Here is a 6,000-nt window from a genome sequence, read left to right as displayed (position 1 = left end):
TTGCAACTAATGAAATAGCTAGAAACATTTATTGCGTATAAATTATATATGAGCACCCATCATACAAATAAACTCTTTCCTGTCTCAGCTTTCCATTTCCTCCTTAATCAGAAAGTCTTTTATATTTGGGACAGATTCAGGAGTCTCTGCTGGTTCCCATCCCCTGGGCCTGTTTTGGTTAACTAGCAAGGCGAGCTACTCTCCAGGTCTCTACAAAACCCATACACACCTTTAGAGTAAGCACCTATTTTAATGTATGAAGCGGCAGGGAAAGGAGAGGAGTTTCTCTCCAGCTCTTGTCTAGACTTAACCTTCCTTCTGTTGGAAAATCTGGCAGATTCCCCATAGGCTGAGACAAAGTAATAGCGAAAACCAGAAGTAATCTGACACTTGTAATTACAGGCCTACCAGCTCCTTATTGAGCTCAGACAGAATAAGGAAATAGCTCATACAAGGATCATTTAAAAACAAGGGAAGAGTTCTAGTTAATGCTAAGTCTCATGTGTTTATGGAAAAGAATCCATAAAACTGCTTGGTAACTTTTGGAGATGAAAGTTATAGGTTTGGGTTATGGATTTGGCTGATAAATGTAAAAGCTGTTGACGTAATAGGGCTCCAGCAAGGAATTTGATACAGTCTTACACTGTGTTTTGATTTTAAAAAAACCGGAGGGATACCAAATTAACAAATTTTGTAGTAATTGGATTGAAAATTGACTAGCTAGCAAGTGGCAAAATGTTCAAGTTGGTACAAGCACATAACGTGTTTTTGAAACAGCCCAATGGTGAGTTACTCAACGCGGGCCACACTTATGGTCTGGCAGCTCTCTCTGTGGAAGAAGTGATGCCGGCAAAGGCTTGACTCACGGTGTAGGAGCAGCTGAATGTGAGCTCCCAGCGCAACGCTGCAGTCAGAAAGGCTAATTCCATCCTCGCATGTATTAGCAGGGAATGCAGAGCAGGTGTAATGAGATTATATTGCAGGAGATTATATTGTGTCTGCTAATTCCATGGATGTGATTACTGGTGTGAAAGAATTCCCAGTTTTGACATCTGCGATTCAAGGAGGAAGTTAACAAGTTGGAGAGGCTTCCTGCAAGAGCTCTAAGGCCTGCTAAAGGGTTGGAAGACATCTTATGGGGAAGGAGTGCTTAGGACTGATATGATCGAAGCCTAAATATACCTATGTAAGATTAAATTTTTGCTCCTCTAATTGCTGCTCTGCCTAACAATGGTACCAGAAAAAACAGTCTAGAGATGAGGTATACATTTTATAATGGAGAAAGCAGTTAGATACTTGAGCAGTTTACTTAGGGTGGTAGCAGCTTCCCAACCATTGGCAGTTTTTTAATTAAGATGCGATGTTTAACAAAACAACAATGATTAATGTGACAGAGTCCTGTGTCCTGTGATCATCTGGAAAGCAGACTGGTCTGGAAATTAGTGCAACAGACACCGCTGTCAAATGGTATCAGCCAGCAACGCTTCTGCTACAACCGCTCCCAAAATTATAGCCCATAGCTATACTCCTTCTCACCTTCTATGTTGTTTTTCTTCATTTAGAGGCTCAGCTTCCTCAGCAGAGGAAGCCCCTGTTTCTAGGTCCAGCAATGACTTAGGACCTTTCTGCTGTGAGGTCTGTGTCTTGGATCGCTCCGTGCGCTCCTTCGGGGTGGCCTCTCACGGCTGTTTTTGTTTGCTTTGGGGAAACCCCTGAAGTGGGTGGGCATAGGTCAGAACTCGGTGCCTGTCTCCTGTGAGTGGGGTTCAGCATCACCTCCTGTCTCAGCATGAGGGAACAAATCTGGGGAAGCATGGGCAGGGCTGAGGCTACATGTTCCAGGTGAAGGATTCTGAGCAGAGGGCTACGGGCAAGGTCCACCACTTTTGGACACTCCAGGAACACGTCCTGAAAATGTGGGATAACAGGGAAAAGCAATAGGCCTCAGGGACACAATTAAATCCTTAACTGAGCTTCTCCCTCCATCTCTGGTGGGCAGCAACATTAGGAGGAGCTAGCTGAGGTGGTCACGGATTTATGGGGCCACAGAGCCTCAGGGAGCTCACACCTGAGTCCATTGGTGCAGCAGGCTGGTACCTCATTTCCCCTGTGCTGGATCGTCCTCTGTCACTGCTCTAGGGTGTTTGACATATAGGCCAGATTCCGAGGCGAGGGAGCCATTTGCTATACAGTTATAAAAGGCTGTTTGTTTTCTCTGCAGCTGCTTAAATCTGACCTAAATACCTTCCAGGCTATGTAGCCTGGTGCTTTCTTTGAAAACCTAGAAGGTCCCTGACTGCTCAGTCTTTCTCCCTCAAATGAACCCGTGGGCATGTACAGACCCAGAACTGCACTAGTAACGAGTGAGAACTGCCCTCCCTTTTTTCCCCTCCTCTGCTTTTGGAGTTTGGCAATAATAAACATACAAGGAGTTGCTAGACTTGTGTCCTCACAGAAATAACTGTGCATATTATAAAAACCTGAAGCAGAAGATTGGGTACACTGTAATCTCAGCTTTTTGGGCCTACATGATTGTAGGGAAAGGAGCTGGTTGTGCCCACCTGCCCTGCTTTGCACAGGGAAGCCCCTTCCTTGAAACAGCAGCCTCAACAGCCACCAGCAAAGCATCCCACCGTCCCACTGGGCTGCCTCTGCCCAGCACTGCAGCCGCTGCTCGCTGCAGCTCAGCTCCGGGCCGCTGCACCCTGCAGCAGCAGCCCTGCGAAGCCCAGCCTCCCGATGGCAACCGCTGCGCCCGGGCTCAGCACCATGCCGGCTCGCTCGGCTTCCAGCTTCACCTCCCGCCCTTGCTGCCTGCAGGCACGTCAGGTTGCACATTGCCCGCGGGTGCCGGGAGAACGGGCCCGTGTTCCCCGCTGCTCCGTGAGCCTCAGGCCCAGCTGAGGAGCGTGCAAGAGCCCCGTGCTGGGCTGGCAGTGCAGGCTGAAGCGCATGAGCACGGTGTCCGCCGCGGCTGTGGGGGAAAGCCAGAACAGCAGAGGGTGTTGCAGACTGGAATGAAGGCGCATCGGCAGTACCGTGCGGGGTGCCCGTTGCACGGCTGGCTATGGCTCCCCACCCTCGAGCCCTCCGCTGACTTGCAGCATCGCTCGGTACGGGATTGCACCAGCTCCGTGCCGGAGGTTGGCAGCCTGCAAGCAGCGGCACACAGCTCCCCGCAGCCACGCTAGGTCACTCCGTTCTGGGCAGCCCCTGTACCTTCACTTTCCTGGAAAGCAGTTTCTCTTCGTTACTGAGAAGAGCCCGGCTCTCAGAGGGGAAGGAGGGGCCTGGCCACCGCTTCACGCAAAGGGGCCACTACTTGTGCTAATTTTTCTCATAAGAGTCGAACTAATACAGCCTCCGCTTGCTCTAAACCACAGAAAGGTGTTTTTGTTTGGGGTTTTTTTCTGGGGGGAGCAGAGGAAGGGGGCTGGGGGATTTTTGTGTGTTGGTTTTGTCCTCCTGGCTTTCTCTTTTTGTGTTGTTGTTAGGGTTTTTTTTCTTCTTCTTAATGCCTTGCTGTTAGCATCTCCTAAAAGGAGTCTTTTAGGAAGTTATGAGAGGGACCACCTAGAAAGGGGAGGAAGGGTCAAAAGGGAAAAACCACCTAAGACTGTATGCAGTCAAAGGTTGTTCATTTTGTACTGTTTGCAGGTTGGACTCACAGCATATCAGGAGATCATGGCAGTCATTTCCTACCCACCTGCCAAGCATCCTTCCATCCTCCTCTCTGTACAAAATCTCGTGCACTGCCTGTGTCACCTCTCATGCCAGGGTATGCAGGCCTGCCCCATGCTTTCTTTTCTCCCTTTGCTTCCCATTTGACCACCTGGCAGGAACCCCCAGGTTATGTCTGGGCTACTCAGATCGCTCCATCGCCAGGGCAGTTTCACCTCCCACTCACACCTCATCCACAAAACCAGTGTGCACACCGGTGGGCGACAGCACATTTGGGTCTGGCTGGGGGCCCAGTAAGGCACTGAGCCCCTAAAGAATCGGTCACTCATCATCTGGAGATGATGCTCCAGCCCCAGCTGAGCTTCCACTCTCGGGCTTGCTGGCTGATGGGCAAAGCAGTACTGACACATCTAACATGTTCACCCATCTTCCCACCCCCGTGCCCTCTATGTTCTTCTCCTTTTGCTTTTCTGTACCTCTCTCTCTTTCTTCTGCAGATTTTCAGTGCTTCATTCTCTCCACCTCAGTTCTTTCCCTCACCATATTACCTTCTCGTGTCCTCCAGGGCAATGCATGCCTTTTGCTTTCCCAGAAAACTATCTTTATTCAGCAGTTTGCAGTGACCTGCCCCAAAATACCTTTCTTCTTCCCACACCTCCCAAACTGACACGGGCAAATAGGCAGCTTGTGGCTCTTTCTACCTTGTGCAGGCTGTAAGGAATCCGCACGCTGAGAAGGAGCAAAGCTGTTAGGGTGTTACTGGCTCTTGGGCTGTTGGATATCAACATCTTTGAACTTACCAAAGACTTGGAGGTTGCTGAAGAAGAAGCATAGAAATGCCACAAAGCAGAACTATGATCCAAAGGCAGAATGAACTCAGACCTACTGCCCTCAGCAGCTGGACTTCAGACAAAACTCTCTGGAAATGGTTCATTCTGTCAGCAGCTCTATCAATTAATGCTTTCATGTTTAATGTTTTTTAAAGTTTTAGTATCAGGGATAGTGAGGGTATATATATCCTTAGGCAGAGGAAAAAATGAGGGGTAGGATAAAACTTGTGAACAAATCCTGGCCTCTTCTCAGGAGCTATTCCTCTCCACGCCGTCATCAGCATCCTGGGCATCTCAGAAACCCTGTCTTTAGGCTGGATCCAGCTTTCTCCAGAGATGCACCAGCGGGCAGTGTTCAAAGCAAGTTGCTCATGGCAGGACCATTAGCCTACCTGCATCCTCACTGTTGTTACATAGAGCTTTTCAGGCAGGTATCGGTGTGCTGAAAGCAGTTGGGAAAAAAAGCATCAATCCAGTAGTGAGAGCGTGGGGAGCCTCTTGGTTCTAGGGTATTTACTTGTATTCTTTTTTTCTTAAGAAAACTCACTTAAAGGCAGGGTTTGTTTTTCACCTTAAACACATCCAGGCTTGGTTTCAGGCTAGCAGGGAAGAAATGCAGCACTACCAAAGCCAGTGCTTGAGCATGCTTTGGTTGCTGTCTCCTTTCTGCCACAGGACACAAAGCTACTTCAGCATCCTTGTGTTTTCCACCTATAATGAAGCCACCTCAGAGGTACTGCAATCCTGAACACCTTTTGGGCCCTGTGAGTCAAGTCTGAGCTTTGGAAAATTGCGGTCAATGGTGCCATCATGATGTCTCACCAGCTTTTATTGCTGAAGAGGATTGCTGCAATACGCTTCAGCTGTAACTGCTGCGAGGTCATGGTTTCAAGTGGATGAGAGAGAGAGCGCGAGACCCACAAACAATCTCCGAGCAGTGAGGCTGGCTGTTACTTTTCACAGGTAAAGACTAAGAGGAAGAATAAAAGGCAGAATTAGACTAGTCCATTTAATGTTAAGGCAAGGTGGCTGGTAGAGTCTATGAACTCACCCAATAAATGCTATAAATATCCCCAAAGGGAAACAGACTCCCTACTAGGCAACTGTAAAGCAAACCACAGGATATTTTTGAAGCTGCCATCCAAAAATACAAAGAAAAGTGTGACAAGCCTACTTAAAAACCAAAAATGGAACAGATGAGCACTTCGTCTCTGCTGTGATTTAGGGCTCCAGCGGCAGGTCCTCCCACTGAAGCCTCCCTGAAAAAGAATGAAGCCCTTTGCCCAGACTCTTATGGAAGTTCAGAAATTCTTCTGTGGTCAGCAGCATCTTCATGCTTGGTTGAAAGAAAAACCAAGAACCGATGTCTCAGTACTCGGCAGAACTTCTGGCAAGGCTGCAGATCAGATTCAGTGGTGTGTTTCTGACTGCTTCGTGCTCCCTAGCAATGCAAAGCAGCTGTAAAGCTTTTAGTCAGGTCCTCAACCCA

Source organism: Gymnogyps californianus, chromosome 1, assembly GCF_018139145.2.
Source record: "Gymnogyps californianus isolate 813 chromosome 1, ASM1813914v2, whole genome shotgun sequence".
Lineage (NCBI taxonomy): Eukaryota > Metazoa > Chordata > Aves > Accipitriformes > Cathartidae > Gymnogyps > Gymnogyps californianus.
This window is presented reverse-complemented; position numbering follows the sequence as displayed.